This window comes from Manis pentadactyla, chromosome X (genome assembly GCF_030020395.1).
Source record: "Manis pentadactyla isolate mManPen7 chromosome X, mManPen7.hap1, whole genome shotgun sequence".
NCBI classification, from domain to species: Eukaryota; Metazoa; Chordata; class Mammalia; order Pholidota; family Manidae; genus Manis; species Manis pentadactyla.
Genome location: NC_080038.1, coordinates 83397330 through 83418147, shown reverse-complemented (window position 1 = coordinate 83418147; position 20818 = coordinate 83397330). Strand labels below are relative to the sequence as shown.

At 37.7% G+C, this 20818-nt stretch overlaps 1 non-coding gene across 1 annotated transcript; it reads left to right on the top strand.

The window, feature by feature from the left end:
- Positions 1–13925: 13925 nt before the first annotated feature.
- On the top strand, positions 13926–14088 carry LOC118922566 (U1 spliceosomal RNA). Its single transcript, XR_008995384.1, has one exon. It is a non-coding gene; the product is annotated as a U1 spliceosomal RNA (small nuclear RNA).
- The last annotated feature ends 6730 nt before the right edge of the window (positions 14089–20818 follow it).

Genomic DNA, 20818 nt, shown 5'->3' with positions numbered 1-20818 from the left:
CACATATAAATCAGGTTTAAAAATCAAATGAATATTCATATTTGAACTGACTGTGTATAGTTCATAATGCATTAACAAAACCGAAAGCTTCTGTGATGACTGCCCTTGTACTGTTCACCATGTAACTTATTCACTATGTAAGAATTTGTACTCCATGTAAGAATTTGTTCGTTATGCATCAGAAGATTGGAGACTGACGAAAATTGGGCTTGGGGTGGATTAATGATTGTGCATTGAGTATTGACCCCCCTATACAGAGATTTGTTGTGGTTAACAACTATTTGATCAATAAATATGAGAGATGCCCTCACTATATATATATATATATATATATATATATATATATATATATATATATATATATATAAACACACTTCCAATTGTAAAATAAATAAGTAACCGGGATGTAATGTATAGCATAAGGAATATAGTCAAAATATTGTAACAACTTGGTATGGTGATACCTGGTACCTAGAAATATCATGTATATAAATGTTGAGTCGCTGTGTTGTACACCTGAAACTAATGTAATGCAATGCTGTTGTCAACTACCCTTCAATAAAAAAAATTAAAAAAAAATAAAAAAAAAAAGGTCCCTGTTTCACACAAATCAAAAAGAAGCATAATTTATTAACATATATAATTTCCTACTTTGAAGGCACAGTACTTCATTTTTTACCAGGATTCATTCAATAAAGCCTATAAAGAAGAAGTTTTGACAATATTGGATAGCAAACCATGTTAATACTGGAAGAAAGCTTTCATAAATTTTAAATATTACAATATATGTGTAATGATTAAGTGTCCTCAAGACAGTTGAGAAATGTCAAAACATCTTATTTCCAGTTGGTGTGCTCATAGTATCACAACATCATAAACTCAAACACCGGTGTTTATGTAATTGTGATGTATTCTGAATATTTTCTGTATTTAATTGCCCTCAAATACATGCTTCCATCTGTTAGGTAATTTGGATCAAATCACTTGGCTATGTAACAAGAAAACATAGGACAAAATTAGGTGGTTTCAAATCACCTATAAATGTTATTGGTTTAGGGCTCTTTCTGGGTTCACTTTCCTATTGTCTATCTGACTCTTTATAATTTATGTGTCAACAAAGTCCAGTGGGTTTTACCAAAATAATGTATTCTAAAACATTCTGAATGTATTAATAAAATGTGAAGTCTTAACTAACAACCCAAAATGTTTCTACATTACAGTAAAATAATTCGTGGAAATAGTGAAAGTTATCTATCACTTATATGTATTTATTTTATGTGAGGCTCATCCTGAAAAATTCTGTTTGATTATTTAACTATGCCTATTGCATTTCTCAGATTATTACCCAATCTTCTGTCTAAAGAAATTATGCAATTACTGGAAATTGAATACATCTGGGGTGAAAGAGACAGGATTACAACTAATAAACAAGGAGATCAAGTAATTTCATAAACAAATTTGTGTTGTTACTTATCGTGATATTAATATGTCATTGTTATTATATCTTAGTGGAACTCCTGAGTTTTCTGACTCTGCATCAGGAATACAGATACTATCTTAGCACAGAAATTTGGTGCCCTCACCCCTCTTGCATTTTCTATTTTTCCTCCCTTACTATCTGGAGAAGTTTCTGAGTTAAAGTAATGAAGAATAGGGAAAAAATGGACTAGGTTTTACCAGGATTCTGACTTTATTTTTTAATCATCCTGTTTACTAATTTATAGAACAAAAATGAAAGCATTTGATGTCAAACCTTCCCTACAGAGGAAAAATGAACTTATCATGTCTATAATCCCTTGTGTCCTTTTCCTGTTTGGTTGCATCTGAATCCCCTTAAAATGTAGAATTGGCATATTAGATTAAGGAGTAATTACACTGGGAGAGGCAGAGTTTGGAGTTCTATCAAACAGAGAGGTTAATAGTGATATTGGGATAGAGAAAGGAAGATGTTGGATGTTTACTTTGAGAGATGAAAGAATATTGTTTAGAGAACCAAAGAAGGAAATCTATGCTCAGTATACACCAGCTAGAGCTGGTTTATTCACTAGATTTGGCACTGACTTCTTTTTACAGGTGATTCCCTTTATGATGCCTTTCAGGAAGAAATTAAAGAAGTACAATACAATATAAACATAATTCTAAAGTACTCGGTAATTATTAAAACCAAGGTCACTGTGAGAGTTTGGTACCCGTCATACGTGGTAACATCTGTTGAATGTGATGTTTATGATATAGATATTTTTCTTGCTTTCATATATTTGAACTGATTATATAAAAAGATGTTACAAAAATATGAATTATATTTGGAAAAGTGAGGAGGTTAAAAAGTCATCTCAAATAAAGATTTTTCATTTTCTAGTTAAGACACTAAAGTATTTGGTTACATTTTTTCTGTTTTAAAATTGAAATATGCCTTGCAAATTTTATGGTGCACTCTTTTTATTTATTTGTCATATATTTGCAATATTCGGCTTATTTATACAGTATCTGATATTTCAGAAGAGGATGTCTATGACTCATATTCCTTTCCTACAAGCTTTTATTTTAAAATGTTATCTTTTTTCTCACTTTTAATTAACAAGGATAAATCAAAGCTAGTTATTAACAAATAACCAAAAACTTAAGAATAATTAAAATTTTGATATTAATCTTGGCTGCTCTATTTTCATTTTTGTTAAGGATAGTACTCCATACAAATGCACTTAAAAATTCCATTATAATGTCACCTCTATTCAAAGAAAGACTTTGTCTTATGTTCTATTACATCCCTAAGTACCTACCTTAGTACCTTCAATGTTATAAGCAGTCAAAATATAACAGTGGAATGAGCACATACATGTTACCAAAGAATTGTTTTTAATTGAAGATAAAGGATTAAATATATATTTTATAGTACATATAGATATACAAATGCAAAAGAATCAAGTTGGAACCCTATCTCACATCATACACAAAAATTAATTTAGTGTGGATCAGATACCTAAATGTAAGAACTAAAACTAGAAAACTCTTAGAAGGAAATTTAGGAGTAAATCTCTGTGACCTTGGATTAGCCAATAGTTTCTTAGATGTAACACCAAAAGACTAAGCAACTGACTAATAAATAAATAAATCTACATCAAAATTTAAAACCTTTTGCTTCAGTGAACTCCATTAAAAAAGAAAAAGGCAACCTATACAATAGGAGAAAATGTTGCAAATTATACATCTGGTAAGAGATTTTTATCGATAATAATTAAAGAATACTTACAAAGCAGCCAAAAAAGGACAAACAAACCATTTTTCTAAATGGCCAAAGGAACTGGAAAGACTTTTCTCCAAAGAAGATATACAAATGGTCAGAAAGTGCATGAAGAGATGCTGCGTATGATTAGCCATTAGGGATATGCAAATCAAAATCACAATGAGATATTTTACACCTATTAGTTTGGTTATAATGAAAAAGAAAATAATAACAAGTGTTGTCTAGTTCTTGTTGCTAAAGTGGAGAAACTAATAGTTTCATTTGTCTCCTCTGGAATGGAAAATGATGCCATTACTTTGGAAAAAAGTTTGGCTCTTTCTCAAGAAGATCCATAATAGGCAAATATAGACAGACAAAAAGCAAAACAATGGCTGGTTTTCAGGGGCTTGGGAGAGGGGAAATGGAGAGTGATGGATAATATACCTATTATTCATCCAGTACGGGGTTTTAGAGGTCATGAAAATATTCTAAAATCAGATAGTAGTAATGGTTGCACAATTCTGTGAATTGACCAAAAACCACTGAGCTGTACACTTTAAAAGGGTGAATCTGTGTTGTGAAAAATGTCTCAATAATGCTATTATAAAAAAATCTGTCATTTGTTTCAAATTTTTCAAAACAATTAAGAAAAATGTGAAAATGTCTTTATCACTAATACTTTCACTCCCCTTTAGGTATAGGAACATTTTTTAGCATATGTGCTCAGTAAATATTTGATGAATAAATGAAAGCATACTTCAAACATGTCTTTATGAAAAGTAATATTGTGTTGCATTTATACAAGGCATTCACAAGAAAATATAAGAAAAGAAAACTAGAGATGTTATAGCTTCTTATTGCTTAGATACTGTGATGGTTAATTTTATGTGTTGATTTGACTGGGTCACACTAGCCAGATATTTGGTCTAATACCAGTCCAGATATCACTGTGATATTTTTAAAATTAGAGTAATTAAATCATCAGATTTTGAGTAAAGCAGTTTACCCTCCATAATGTGGGTTAGCTTCATCCAGTCAGTTGAAGGCCTTAGGAGAAAAAGATTGAAGTACTCGAGGAAGAGGAAATTTTGCTTCCAGACTGCCTTTGGACAAATGCAATATCAGCTCCTCCCTGGATCTCTAGTATGTTGGCCTGCGCTGCAGATTTTGGACTTGCTGGCCTCCACAATGTGTGAACCAATTCCTGAAAATCAGTCAATCAGCAATCTCTCTATATATACATAAACACATCCTGTTGGTTCTGGTTCTCTGAGGAACTCTAATACCAACCCTAAAGAACATCATTTTATATTTCAGGAATTAAAAAAAATAAAGCCTAATTTTCTCAGCAATAAAGGAATCATATTTCTAAGGCCTTTGAATTTTTTTTTTTTTGAGAGGGCATCTCTCATATTTATTGATCAAATGGTTGTTAACAACAATAAAATTCTGTATAGGGGACTCAATGCTCAATGCACAATCATTAATCCACCCCAAGCCTAATTCTAATCAGTCGCCAATCTTCTGAAGCATAACAAACAAGTTCTTACATGGTGAACAAATTCTTACATAGTGAATAAGTTCTTACATGGTGAACAGTACAAAGGCAGTCATCACAAAAACTTTCGGTTTTGATCACGCATCATGAACTATAAACAATCAGGTCAAATATGAATATTCGTTTGATTTTAATACTTGATTTATATGTGAATCCCACATTTCTCCCTTATTATTATTATTGTTATTATTATTTTTAATAAAATGCTGAAGTGGTATGTAGATGCAAGATAAAGGTGGAAAACACAGTTCAGCGTTGTAACAGAGCACATGTAGATGATCAGGTGTGTGCCTGTAGACTAAGTGTTAATCCAAGCTAGACAAGGGCAATAAAACATCCACGGATGCAGAAGATTTCTCTCAAAACAGTGGGGGTGAGGTTCTAAGCCTCACCTCTGTTGATCCCCAATTTCTCACCTGATGGCCCCCCTGTGACTATGCCTGTCTTAGATTGTTCCTCCCTTGAGGAATCTTACCCGTCTCTGGGTAACCAGTCATCTTCCAGGGCCATACAGGGAAATGTAAAGTTGGTAAGTGAGAGAGAAGCAATATTGTTTGAAAAGGTTAGCTTTTTACTTCTTTGCAGATTTATGCCCTGTGGCTTCTATTAAGGCCTTTTAAATTTGATTCATTTATCAAGTTAAAGTTTGTTTCAATTGCCTTTAAATTTTAAGTGCTTCTTGTAGACTTTTTAATCACTTCATACAACAATGATAACCTTTTGCTTCTTATCTCATGAAATTATCTCTGCTTGACTTTCTAGGCTCTTTATAAACTAACTCATCATACCTAGATACACTAATTTCTCATCATTCCCCAATACATTTCATTTATTCCAGTAAGTCCTATGCCTCCTAGTCTTTTATTACTGTCATATCCATTCTTATTTTCAGAAGGCTTATATAGCCCCTCTTGCTTGGTATCCATCTTCCATTTCCTTTATACAGCCAGAATCATTCACCAAAATTTACTTTGAGTTACAACTTCTCTGCAAATCTTTGTAGAGTGCTCTAAAATGCACTTATGAACTTCTAACTTCCATTTTCATTTATTGCTAACCTTTGAAATTAACTCCAGAGAGCTATCTTAGTTGTCTAGCACTGCTGTAACAGTTTCATACACTGGGTACCTTAAATAATAGAACTCTATTGTTTCACATTTCTAGAGGCTAGAAGTCCAAGATCTAAGTGTTGGCAGAGTTGGTTCCTTCTTATGGCTGTGAGAGAGAGTCTTTTCCATGCCTTTAACCTCAATTCTGGTGGTTTGCTGGGAATAATTGGCATTCATTGGCTTATGGAAACATCATCCAGATCTCTGCCTTTATCTTTCCATGACATTCTCCCTGTGTGTCTTCTGTGTCCAAACTTCCCCTTTTTGTAAAGATACCAGTCATACTGGAGTAGGGCCCCACCTTACTCCAGTATCATCTCATCATAACTAATTGCATCTGTTACAATCTTGTTCCCAAATAAGGTCACATTCTGAGGTACTAGGCCCTAGGGCTTCAACATACGAATTTTGAAACATAATTCAACTTATAACAAATGTTATTTAATTCTTTTATGAGAATGAATGATAATCATAGATACAACCAAGAATGAAATCGTAATCTTTACTATTTATGAAAGAAAAATAATGTTTTTCTATTAATCTGGGAAAAACTCACCTTTATCTCTTTCATCTTTATTTCATAGTGTCACAAAGAAAGAAGTTATCTCCTTAGCTTGAGATTAGTAGATGTGCATATTTTATTTCACAAAGAAAGAATGACAGGAGTCAGATAATTTGTCTAATTAAATAGCTATATTTCTCAGAAATTAGACTTGGTAAAACAATATAATCATTTACAAGAGGAAGTTTTGCATTATGTTACATTTTAAAGATTTGGAAATGGGCAAAGGATATATACTTTCAGTGGATTGCTGGAGTTTTCTAGCAAATCTTCCATGGATAATCTGAAAAGGTAGAATTTTAGTTATAGAAGACAGATAGTAATGCAAATGAATTTTATTTGCTAGTGATAAATTGATTTCAACCCAGTAGAAAAAATAACCCCAAAACATTATATTTTGTTATATATATATATGTGTGTATATATATAAAACAAAATCTTTACACATGTTCATTTTTTGTTTTTTGGTGTTCTTACCTTTTGAAAACCATACTTTGAATTAACATGACCATCAAATTAATATTTAAAATTGCCAAACATTTTAATCAAAGAGTTGTTTTTATTAAATATAATGATATTTGCCTTTAGAGAAGACAAGTTTAGTTTCAGAGTAATTAAAGATCTTCTCATTTTATTTAGGTAAACAGATCTATTCCAGAACTTGTTATTTATTGTTATTAATAGAAACATTAACAGAACATATTCCTTTAATTAATATACATGTATGCATATTTACTAATTTTTGAAAAAATATATTATGTAAGTGGCTAACTCAGAAACAGGATAGAATTTTGGAAAGATGTAAATAATAATATCTTCTCTAATACAGAGGAGATGGTCCTTCAGTTTAACATCCCTTTACCCAGTTTCTTCAGTACACTGATTTACCAAATTAATGAATTTATTTACTCTATAATTGATGTTATAGTTATAAAATAAATGGATAAGATCTATTTAATTTGCCATATGATCCTAGCATGATACCATGAGCAAGTAAGTACTAATTTACAATGTTAATGAAGATTCATGAATACATTTTTTCATCTCATTCTATAAGTACTAGATTTCTTGGACATCATAACTTTAAGCAAATTTTTTTACCTTTTCCTCTTTTCTCATTGATATAGTAGGGTCAATCATCTTGATACTTACTCTCTTTTAAGTGTACAGATTACAAAAAAGGTCTTCTAGGGTCATGGAGTGGAGGCTACTTTTTCAATTATCTGAGATTATTAGCCCAAACTGGGTGTATTGCCAATTACTCGTTTTCTTAGAACTTTTCTCCAGGAATGTTGATTCAAATGAAGTTACTATCCTTTGAACTGAAAAAAGTAAATGCATTAAGCCTTTGCCTTATCCCCTAAAAAGATGTATTAGTTATAAATATGCTTAGAATTGGGAAGAGCCTCTACTGAATATATGAATATTATTTTTTCAGTGTGGCTCTTTGCCAACAAAAGTGTTGTGGTTTTTTTTTTTGGCATGCTAAAATATTCCTATAAATTGTGGTCACTATTATCTCAGGCCAAAGATCACCATCTGCATGTTAAGAATAAAACTGAGTTTTATTCCATCATAAGCTAGGAGAAGAAATTTTCTCCTAATTCCATGTAGAGGGAGCATCCCTCTAAGAAAAGGAAGAGAACATTCCTCATTTCAATGCATCCCTCTCATTTTTACAGCTATACTGCCTACAGAAAGGAGTCATTTTTCAGTCATCCATGCCTGTTTTAAAGAGGTAGATCCTGCAAAAGGAAGGCCTTTGGTTGTCCAGTTGTACTTGTGACTGAGTGGAAAATAATCCAGTAGTGGAAATGCTAAAAAGCCTGCTTGCTTACATATAGATGACATATGAGCAAACTCACTTGGCCACAGAGCTAAGCTTCTTCTCTAAGTCCAATTATGTCAGTAATACTTCCATCTCTTAATTATTGTCAGACACAGGTGGTGAAGAGGAATGGTCTTTACTAACACTCAAATCATAACAATTATACAGAAAACAATATGGTACCAGTTTCAAATTTATCTGATCTTTAAAATTTGGCCGTTGTTGATCACTTCAACCTCCAAACTCTCTCCCCTTGTCAGAGGTCAGAGGGGTAAGACTAAGAGTTCCAACCCTCTAATCATATGACTGGATCTCCTGGCAGCCAACCCCCACCCTTAGATGCAGTTCTGAACTCACCTTACTATCATAACGAAAGGACCTTTATGGTTTTCATCACAGGAATTTCCAAGGGTTTGGGAGCTCTGTGCCAGAAATGCAGAAAAAGACCAAATAGTATTTCTAACTATAAATCACAAAATCACAACTGCTAACAGCAAATAATCCAAGAATGAAGTTGTTTGTACAATAAAATCAGTTTGAGTTAATCTACTGCCAAGATATTATAGCAATTACTGATTCATAGCCACTATTATTATTAGGAATAATCTACTAGAGCTACATTTCTATCAGTCTCAACCACTTCTAAATATTTTGTTACATTTATACACGTGTATTCAGGAGACTCTAAGGAATACCATCCTTCCCTTTTAAGTTTCAAAACAAAGCTTTGATGTAGTTGTTGTTTTACACTGAATTCTAGCTTTAAATATTTGCCTGCTAGACTTACTTGTATAGATGTTTCATCCAATAATCTGTCACTCCTTGATCTCCAGTATTGGCCTATTGGTTATTTGATGATCCACATTCACTTTTTTCTCTGGTACTTATATGTAGCTCACATATCTCAGCAGAGAAGCAGTGAAACATTAAAACTCCATAGAAGCTATAAGCAGGCAGTAAATATTTTTTAACATTGTGCTAAGTAGGAAATATCATAGTGACCATGTTTTTACCCACTGGGCAATCTTTCATTAGCTTTGTTCTTACTCTGTAATCATCATTTTTGTTATTTTAGCCAAAAGAGGTGAGATTTTTTAAGATCCCTCCATTGCTGTAGCATGGGGAGAAGGCAAAACAGATGTGAGAGGCATAATATGGTTTAGGAAGAGTCACAAAGCTGAATATTTTAACAAAAAGAGAAAAAAATGTGAAGATAAGAATTTTTGTAAAAAAATTTGAATGATTCAGCACTTATATATGCAATAGGTAAAGATACTGAGAGTGAAGTGAATTTTAATAAGCCTATAAAAAAACACAGTATTTTTTAACAGTAATATGGGATCTAAGACATAGAAAGTATTGTTGGGTAGCTGCATCTGGGGATGTCTCTCCCTGTGCACTAGGTGAAACCTCAACTTGAAAGGGGAATGGTTTTTGACTATGAATGGGAAAGAATTCTCATACAAGTCAGATGAGCCTAGGTAAGGAAATAATTCATCAAAGCAAGAGTGGAAGCAAACAGAAGCAGCTGTGCAGACAGGAGAGAGCAAGGAAGAACACAAGGAGGAAGGGAAGTTCATTGAACTCCTGCCTGGCATAGGGCAGATCCCTTGCCAACTCCTAAAGCCAAGGTCACCTGGTACCCAGCGTCAACTTGAATCTGCACAGCATGGGAACTAGGTCCCTACAATCCCAGGATTTGGGGGAGCTGCAGAGCACTGGCTGGAGTTCGGATTACTTTCTGAGAACTTCCCAAAAACAAAGAAATAAGATTTTTCAGGTATGCTACTAAAGAACATGATTATACAGCTGCATTCCTATCCAGGTCACTCCAGTGATGGGAACTTGCAAGCCCAAATCAGAGATCTTAGTATCTCTTCCCTACTTGTCTAAAGTAGAACAGAGAGAGTGAAGACTTGTGCTTAAGTCTTTAAACTTGACTGAAATAGTGAAATAACAAAGAGACTTACCACTGGAAGAACACAGAGACAAAAACACAATAAGCTGAGTAGTGAGAAGCCTTTATTTAAGGCAAAAAGTACACACTCAAAAAAAGTGAAGTGCAGGAAATCTCAGAGAGGAGGTGCACTTAAGGGATTAGGATTCTGTCTTTTAAGATTTTCAAGAATGAGGCAAAGGGTTGGGGAATGAGCATAGGCTTGACATGTGGTCTCATGTCTCTCTTCAGTAAGAGACATTATCTCACCATCCAAAATTTGTCCTCTAGATATTCTGTAAGATAAACTTATCACAAGGAATTTCTTGATCCTGTTCTTCTCCAAGATAGTGGTTACCCTCATGCACTGGGAACATGTCATTTAAGACTGCTTGCCCTGCCTTAAGATAGGGTGGGTTATTGTATGATTACCAAAGAATATGTTAGTAATCTTATCTCCTAACTCTCTGGTTTTTAAACTGGAGTCTTAACCTGAAGATGGAGTCCCTCCTATTCTTACTATGCAATTTATGCAGTACTTTTAGGAAAATTAATCATGATAATTGTCCCATGTCCCTCGCCTACCTCAAAGGGATTGTATAGAATAAAATTGAGTGAGCTAAATAATATTGGAAGAGTAATCCATAATATGCTAGAACAAGGAGAGTTCTCTTAACTACACTGTGCTAAATGTTTTACCAATTTTCCTTTTAGAGAGGAATAATGGGAAGTTATTATCAGAAACACATCTCCTATACTAAGAGTTTGTTAAAATTATCCTTAAGAAAATTATATAATAAATTATTTAATGCTTTTATTCCACAGTGTGATTTAATTTTTCTCCATTAGTCCTTGATGGATTGAGATATCTGTACTCAAAAGCCCTTGCCTAATAACTACAGGTAAGGTTTTGAAACCTGGAGCAGCTGGAATGGACTCCCATATATAGAACAAAGTCAAGGTAGGGTTCTTTTACGTCTTATGATATTATGTTTACCTATCCCATACTCCCAATAATATCAAACCTAAACTGGACTCTGAGTAGAAAACTTGTTTAATGGTCAAAATTTTGCTTGATCATCTCAATATTTCTTTTACTATTATTTTAGAGCAGAAGTGCTCAACTTTTAAGATATATCATCAGAACACATAGAGGGAGTTTCTTAACCTGTGTATTTTTAGGATCCACCCTATGTACTCAAATTCAGGCTTTGTGAGATGGCACTGTTAAAAACAAGACAATGGGTCCAAAATGGAGTGACATGCTGAGGCCCACATAACCAAACGGAGACTTAATACTTACCTATAGTTTTGATTCTCCTAGAAATGTAATCTTAAGCTAGTCAAAGAGGAATTACCCGGCCAGCACCAGTGAGGCAACCTGCCTGATAGACACCTGCCAATCCCAAAAGGAAAGTGACATTGCTCGAACCAAACCACTTTTTACTGCTATAACTTTCTTACCTGATCCCATTTGTCTATAGAAGTCTTTTATTTTTTTATAGCTCCTCATAGCTCCTTACTATCTGTTAGATGAAATGCTGCCCAATCCATTAATTGTTGAATAAAACCAGTAATATCTTTAAAACTTAGTTGAGTTTTGTATTTTTTTAACACTTTTGATAGCACTGGCAGAGTCCAAAGGAACACTCTGATGGCTATAGTGACAGAGAAGAACACAGGTATGGTTTTCCTGTCTGTCCTACCATTTCTGAGGGCCATGAATAAGTTATTCTCAGTTCTGAGTTCTTTGTATTGAGCTCCTTATCTAATTTGCCTTTGAGTCCAGAGTAGGTCAGCTTGAGATAGCAGATAGTTCCACCCAGAACCCAAGCCCCTAAAACTTGGTACAGTTTGATTGGAGTCCCTAGCCCTTGGCTCAGTCCCCAGATTCTACACTGGTAGCTGCTGGTGATTCAGTATGTAGTTTCCCATTTGATTAGAATCCCAGTCCATAGTTCCCCTTTGTTGGGATCTTCTGGTTCAACCTTTTCCCCAGTCCCCAGTACCACACTGAAAACTTAGTAATGTGTACAAGGCCTTCTTTTGGTCAGGTTGCCATTTATTTCTGATCATGTGCACATGAAGTTAAGATTATTGCAAATGGGAAACTTGGAAGCCAAAGCCTCAAAATTAGTGGGCATGGGCAAGCACTTAAAAGCTGCCACAGTGCTCAACACCTAACTCAAAGTTTCCTATGTTATGATAAATTAGTCATAGAATGGATTAGATTGACACTAGGACACCTGCCCACCTCAAGAAAATTTCTATGCAATGAGGTACACAGCTAAACCCCACACAGTCCCCAACCCAGTGGCAATTTTGCTGCAAAAAACCCAAGGCTTAGCTGAAAAGAAATGAATTCCTTAAGTTCCAGAATCAAGCTGGCCACCTTCTGGCATACCTGCTTATTTAATATCTAAATTTTTGAAGCTGGAGATATCTACAAAAATGGCAAAATCTTACTAAAGACAACCTAGAATTATAATAACTATCAAGAATATTACCAATTGTACTTGAAAGCAAACAAACAGAAAAACAGAATGTGATACCTATTTTGATTGGTATTCAAAAGTTTCCAAATGGCTTCCAGATTCCAAAATAGATTCATAAAGTAATCCATTGCAAAAAGCTAATGAAAAATTAATGACAAAAAGGTACTTAAAAAACAAATGACAATAATACTGACATAAAACCTGCTTCCCCTATCCTCTACCTGAATACACAAGTTCTACTTATTTTCTGTCTCAATTGCCTTTCCACTCTGAAGAGACTGTTAAATGGCTACCTTTAAAAATAAGATCATCTGAGGCTGCAGGCAGTCCTCTTCAGGTATTTTTCACTGTTTAGTCAAAGACTAAATTAAGGGGCATAGTTAATTTCCTAAACCCAGGAAGGATCCCCAAAAGTTTTCTGAAAAGTTTAGGCCTATGAATTGAGCTGCCATACTTTTATCAACTTATTCACATGCTGGTAGGATCTGGTGATGCCCCCAAATGGATGAAAGAAACAAAATGGCATAAAACAAAACATGATATTCAAGATCCTCAATCTTCCACATAGTCTGCTTATGGACCAGGAAAAGTTCACAAAATAGCAACTGATCTTTTAAAAGTCATTCTAGAGTCTTCCCTGCTGTGGGTAAAATTGCAGTATTTCTAGAATTTCTCACCTGGCCTTAGTGCATCTCCATATCAATAGGTGTTTCCAAGGGATGGAGAGAAGTAGCTCATCTCCATATCAATAGGTGATTACAAGGGTGAGCTAGGGCTTAACTGGACAAGAGAGGTTGGGTGGGAGCTACAGTGGCTACTTCTTAGGGATGGTGGGGAAATACCCAGAACACCCTCTGTGGATGTTGCAGAGGCCCTTGTCTCTGCAGCAGTAGAGTGTGCACCTTCACTTGGGAGCCCCCTATCAGAAGGAATTCCAATTGGGGAGTCCCTAATGTGGAATTAATCAGGGTAAAGCACCTCCTAGAGGGGTGGTGCCTTCCCCAGAATTGAGTAAGGGTAGAGACACTGGAATCTGTGGAATTAGTGCTATGTGAGATAGAAGACTGCTTAGAGGCCCTGAGTGGCCTTGAAATAGTGGAATGTGTTATTGAGGAGAGAGAGAGAGACTTCGGCAGGAGAGAGAGACACACTTCAGCATGGCATCGAGGAGCTGGAAATGACTTATGGGATGTCCTTAAGAAAGAGAGATAGTTATACTTACCTGGCAGGGGAAATACCATGATCACAAAGGTGGTTTTCCCAGGGTGAGGCTTATCCATTGCACTCCGGATGTGCTGACCCCTGCAATCTCCCCAAATGTGGGAAACTCGGCTGCATCATTTCTGGTAGTGGGGGACTGCGTTCGCGCTTCCCCGAAAAAAAAAAAAAAGAAAAAGAAAGAGAGATAGTTATTGAGAGGATAGGTCAAGCTCCCAGAGGATATGTTAGCAGCGAGGGAGAAGGCAGCCAGAAAAATCAGTGTTGCAGGAGGCTGTGGGGGAGGGGGAGGAAAAAGCAATGCCTTCAGACCTGGAGATGGTAGAGGAGATGTTGGGAAAGGATGAGGGGTTGGGGCCAAGGGCCAATCTTTTGTTGAGGCAAATGTCTGAGGCACCAGCCTCCCCTGTATTAAAATCCCACCTAGTTGTAATTAAGAAAATAAAAATTCAACAACCATGAGCTCCTAAGGAGGGGAGACACTGTCTCCCCAGGTCATTGCTCCACCCCTATACCCAGGATGAGCTGGTGGACATGAGCATCCGGTTTTGGCAGAAGGTGTCAGAACCTCTGCCTACATGGAATTTGCATTTCTGAGATATGGGCTGGGAAACATTGTTATGTCAGGTTCTGAAATGTACTGACTGGCTTCTCTGACAATTTACCCTTCCCTCCTGCAGTGGTTGCAAAGTGCCTGTCACACCTCAGGGAATCAGGAATTTAAGAATTGGATGACAGCAGACATCAGGGTAGTTTGGCCTAATCAGGGTGATTTACCATACTTACCCACTAGATGGAAATGTATGCAGAGCTCCAGCAGGTGTTACAAGAGCTGGGTATGAAAATTATCATCTATATGATGGATCCCCAGGGCTCTGAGGAGGAGTTGTTCACTGTAGGAATGAGAAATCTGGTGCTCCATACACATCACCCATCTCTTTTTGGGTCACTAGTAACTGTTCTTGCCCCACACATAGGGCATCCCATAAGTGAGTCTACTTGTCCATTAGCAGATCTGTAGGAGGTTGAAACAATAAGAGCATGGAAGGAGAAGGGGCTACAACTGAAAGGAGAGGTACAAAGGGCCCTGTGAAGGTTTAAGGATGCAAATGTGAGTTGATTTGAGAAAGGCTGGGTAGTGAAAGAAAAACTTGATGGGCAGTCTAATAGGAACTTGTTAGAACTGTGGCACCAGTTAAAGCCAGATCAGCAGTTCCAGCCACTGAGGTCCAGGACATGGAAGTCAGAGGCAAAGCCCCATGTCCAGCCTATGTCCCCTGCAAGACTTCCTGGGGGACAGTACTCAGGTTCCACCTGGGCCTTCACCCTCACAAGAGGACAATTGGGTATCACTATTTGACTATGAGGGTCCAAGGCCCCCACCTTGGGGGACATCATGGGGACCTGAGGCCACATGTAGAATGAGCAATTCATTTATCCCCTGAGAATGTAGAATATGTCCTGGTACTGGTGGACACAGAAGCTGAATGTTCTCTGATTTATGGCAACCCTGAGAGTTTTCCTGGGACCCCTGCTGTGATAGATGGTTATGGGGGTAAGGAATTATAGTGAAGAAAGCCCAAATCCCACTGGGGATACAGCATTTATCCCAAAGGAGTATACCATGTACATTTCTCCCATCTCTAAATATATTTGGGGTGGATATCCTGCAGGGCCTGTGGTAACAGACCACTGCAGGTTAGTTCAGACTGAGGGTACATGTGGTAAAGGCAGTACTTAGGGGACATGCTAAGCACCCACCTGTAGCTCTGCCTGTACCACATGAGTGACAAATGCTAAGCAGTATAAATTTTCTGGGGGGCACAAGGAAATTGGAGAAACTCTACAGAAGCTGGCGAAGGTGGGCATCATAAAGCCCACTCATAGTCCTTTTAATTCCCTGTTGTGGCCAGTGAAAATGCCAGACAGTTCTTGGCATATGGTTGGGAATTATAGGGAATTGAATAAAGTCACACCCCTGTTGATGGCAGCTTTCCTCCCTATAGCGATCCTTATGGACAACCTCAGTCATGAACTACAGATGTATCATTATGTTGTGGACCTTGTTAATGTTTTGTTCTCTATTAATGTAATACAGGAAAGTGAGGAACAGTTTGCCTTCATGTGAGAAGGTCGGTAGTGGTCATTCACTGTCCGTCCACAGGGATACCTTCACAGTCCCACCATTTGTCACAGATTTGTAGGCCAGAACATGGCCACATGGAAGAAGCCACACACAGTGTGGTTGTATCACTACACTGATGATATCATGCTTATTTCTGATTCTCTTACAGATTTAGGAGGGGCAGTTCCTAGACCACTACAACATCTACAGGAGAAAGGATGGGCTGTGAACAGCACCAAGGTTCAGGGACCTTGTTTGTCTGTAAAATTCTTGGGGGTTGTCTGGTCAGGTAAAACTAAAGTCATCCCAGAAGTAGTCATAGACAAGGTCCAGGCCTTCCCTACCCCTGTGACTGCATCAGTAGTACAAGTGTTTTTGGGTCTTTTTTGCTAGAGTGTTTATCCCACACTTGGCACAAATTCTGAATCCCTTATACTGGTTGGTATGAAATAGAATCAAGTGGGACTGGAATGAAACATGTACAGATGCTTTACCTGCTGCTAAGTGAGTGGTCAAAGCTATACAGTCCTTGAGTGTAATGAGCTCATGTAGGTCCTGTTAGCTAGATGTTCATGTAACTGAAGATGGTTATGGATGGGGCTTTTGGGAGCAGCTTGAATGGACATGCCAACTTATTGGATTCTGGTCACAATGATGGAAAACAGCAGAGGTCCAGTATACCCTGATAGAGAAACAACTAGCTGCTCTGTACCATGCCTTTCTGGCTATGGAGCCCATCACCAGAACAGCTCTGATCAAGGAAATAACAACCCATCCCATTGCAGGGTGGGTGCAAGACTGGACCCAAAAGCCATGGAGTGGCAAGGAACAGATGCCTACACTGGCCAAATGGGGCATACTTACAGAAGTGTACTGCCCTCTCCAATAGCCCCTTAAGTGGAGAACACCAACATTTATTGGAACCAGTGACATATACCACTGGAAAGCAGGAAGAACTTGCTTTTGAGCTATGGGTAGCTGAGAGTCCTTATCAGGAGGAAAAAACTCCTATGTCTGAAGATATTTGGTATACAAGCAACTCCAGTCATGGACAGCTCCTGAAGTGGAGGGCTGTGGCTTTCCATCCTAGAAATGAGACAATATGGGTGGACAATGGAGAGAGGAAGAATGGACAATGGGCTGAGTTGTGGGCAGTATGGCTCATGATCACCCAGGAGCCCTCCCCAATAGTTGTCTGCACTGACAGCTGGGCCATCTATTGGGGCTTGACCCTGTGGCTACCAACATGGTATCATGACAACTGGATGGTTGGTTACTGGCCCTTTAGGGGGAAAGAGTTGTGACAAGATCTATGGGCTTCTGGTCAGACTAAGACAGCTACCATATAACATGTAACTGACTGACTACTTGCCATTGGCATGCCCAGGGAATGATGAAGCAGACACATTGGCCCTGGTGTGTTGGCTAGAAGGAAAGCCTGCCTCTGATGTAGCCCAATGGTTACCACAGCACTTGTATGTGGGGTAAAAGACAATGTGGGCTGTATTGGGTCAGTGGGGCTTGCTGTTGACCTTTGAAGAAGTCAGCAGAGTCTGGAAGGAATGACTTGTGTTCTCTGAGAAGGACTTATCCCAAGTCCTGCAGCAACCTGGGATAATAGTAAAGGGGCTGATACCCCTTCTCAGGTGGCAGATAGACTATATTGGGCCCCTCCCCATATCAGAAGGATATTGGTATGCTATGAGTTGTGTGGACACAGCTATAGACTGCTGGTTACTCTTTCTGCATGTTGTGAAGATCAGCAAATGACCAAAAGGGGCCTAGAGTGTTTCTTTGCAGCCTATGGCTGGCTGCAGGTGATAGAAAGCGATCAAGACACCCATGTTACTAGACACACGTTCCAAGAATGGGTGCTGCAATTAGGAATAAAGTGGAAGTTTCATGTACCATATAACCCTACCAGGGCAGGCATGATAGAGAGGTACAATGGTTTATTGAAATCTAGCCTGAAGTTAGACACTAATAGCCTTGAGGTCTGGTCAGTTTACTTATGGACAGTGCCACAGTATTTGAATGAAAAGTCCTGAAAAGGAGCCTTGAGCCCTATGGACATGCTAATGCACATTGCTGCCTCTCCTATACAACTGAGGGTATAAACCAAAGAGGAGTTATTGAAGCCAAGTTGTGACCAGCAGAGCAACAACCTGCTACCAGCCCCAACTACATTAAACACTGGAGACTCTGTTGAATGGATATGGCCCTGGACATTTTGACACATGGACCAGCAATGGCTGGCCTTTCTGGCAGATTGGGAAAAAGGCCTGGAAGTTGGCCTTCTGTGTGTTCCTGGAGTAACAGCCAAGTCATCCCCAAAGATCATGGTAGTGTACCCATAATGTCTGGGAGGCAAGATCATCTTATTGGGGAAGTTTCGTTTTATCTTTATGGCCAGTGCATGTACCTCCTCTAGCTGTATATATTGACCCATCTGTAACTCCCACAGGGAGGGGGTTGAAATTCTGGTATACTAGACAAAGACAAGATCCCATTCCTGCCATTGTCTTATCATAGGACCACTCTCTTGCATGCATCCTACCTGATGAACAAACAATATTGCCTATGCTGGTATCATTAAAACATGTGTTTTATTGTCTTTGAGGTTATTTTCTTCTACAGTCCCTCTGGACTGGACCCACCCTCTGGCTGCATCTGTTGCATTATTAGTGCTCTGTACTCCCTACCCTTTCTTCTACTGGACCCTGTGGAAGGGTGAGCTCTGGATTTAATCTGCATAGGACTTTGAATCTAGCTGAATCCTCTGGCTTGAGGATTATCATGATTTTATTACTGTTGCTGTTATATATTATTGTTCTAGTTACAGTTCTCAAATTTTCTCACACAGGGGCCATTGCAGAAGATGGGAAGTGAGTAGATTCTGAGCTGAGATTTCTGGAGGGGTGGACTTTGGGTAAATTACAATATTTCTAGAATCTCTCACTTGGCCTTAGTGCATCTCCATGTCAATAGGTGTTTCCATGGATTGGAGATAAGTAGTCTATGGCCACATTAATACTTGATTCCAGCAGGGGTTCACACCTGGACCAGAGAGGTTTTGTGGGTTCTTTTGTAATGTGAGCCAGGGGTGAGCAGAAATAGGTGACTGCTTGTAAGCAACAAATGGGTTTCTCCCACTTTATTTCTCCATTTGACTGATTTTGGCTTCAAAGGTTATTTGCCCCAGGCTGGGGACATATTGTGTCCCTTGAGCTATAGCAAGGCAGAGAGATTTTTCTTGTATTTCCTTCTTCTCAATTGCTTTCAGTTCAAAATATGCAAAAGAGGTATATTTTGGGGTTGCATATTCTGGTACCCTTCAGAAGGAAAGAAGGAAGGTAGGAAGGAAAGAGGGTAAGGAAGAGGGAGGAATCAAAAAGAGACAAAAATGTCAACAGGGTCAGGGTTTTTTATCTTGTTTCAAGATTTATAGGAATTTGATGATTCACATGACAGCTTCACTTTTTTAATGTTAATAAAAGAAAAAAATCTTTAACTGAGTCCTCTTCCCATCTTATTCTTAACTATCCTTTCTTGGCAGCAAATAATGGAAAAACAAATTCTAGATTCTTTGGATCTAAAGTTGCCTTGTGGCTGGTGATCAGAGCAGGTATGATTAGAAATTCCCAGTCTTTCTCAATATACATTTTTTCACATCTTCAATATAATATCCAAGGTCAAATCAAAGACAAGTCTGTGTTTTTTTGGAAGACAAATTGGAATGCAGTTAGGAATATACAAGTGAGTGCAGAAGCAAATTACTCCTCTTGGTAAACATTTGCTTGAAAGATACTTTCTTAAGTCTAACTAATTAGAGTGGTATGGCACTGATTTGCAGCATGTCTGAAAGACTCTGGAATTCTTATTAAGTTTCATTTGGTAGCTGGTCACAATGAAGGAGAGATTTCACAAACCCACACACACACATGCACACACAATTGTTGGCAAGATTGACAGAACCAACAAGGAATGTTAAAGCGCCAAAGGTCATAACAGTGGGAAGGCACTATCTCCTCTAAACCTGAAGGGAGAAAAGGAGAAAATAGTAATATCAAATCCCAACAGGAGTCAGATTGACATAGATCATGGGAAAGGAAGTACAGATTTAAAAAATAACATCTCCTGCCAAAAATGTAATGTGGTAGCAGGGATGGAGCAGGTAAGAAATATTGTGGTATTTGTCCATGGTTTCTGGTACAGAACTTCTAAAATGCTTGGAAATTCCTGAGTGATAAGACTGTTTTTGTATGCTAATCAGTTGACACAACATAGGGGGCTCCTAGATAGCTTTAGGGTGAGGATTCATTGTCAGAAAAACCAACCAAATGACTATAGAGTTAGAACATTCATCCCCACTATCCTGACCTCCTGGAAGAGACTGAGTTCATTCATTAATGATAAATGATTTAATCAATCATGCCTATGTAGTGAAACTGCCATAAAAAATTTAAACAACAAAGTTTAGAGAGATTTCAGGTTAGTGAACGCATTGATGTGCTGGGTGGATGGTGTATCTGGAGAGGTCATGGAAGCTCTGCACCCCTGCCAACCCTCCTTGTTTCAACCATAACTTGCTCTGTGCCTCTCTTCCCTTTGGCTGTTTGAGTTGTATCCTTTATCATAATAAACTGGTAATCACAAAAAAGGCATTTTTCTGAGCTTTGTGAAAAAATTTCAGTGAATTATTGAACCTGAAGAGGAAGTTATAGAAATTTCCAAGTTTGCAGTTGGTCAGGTAGCAATGTGAGT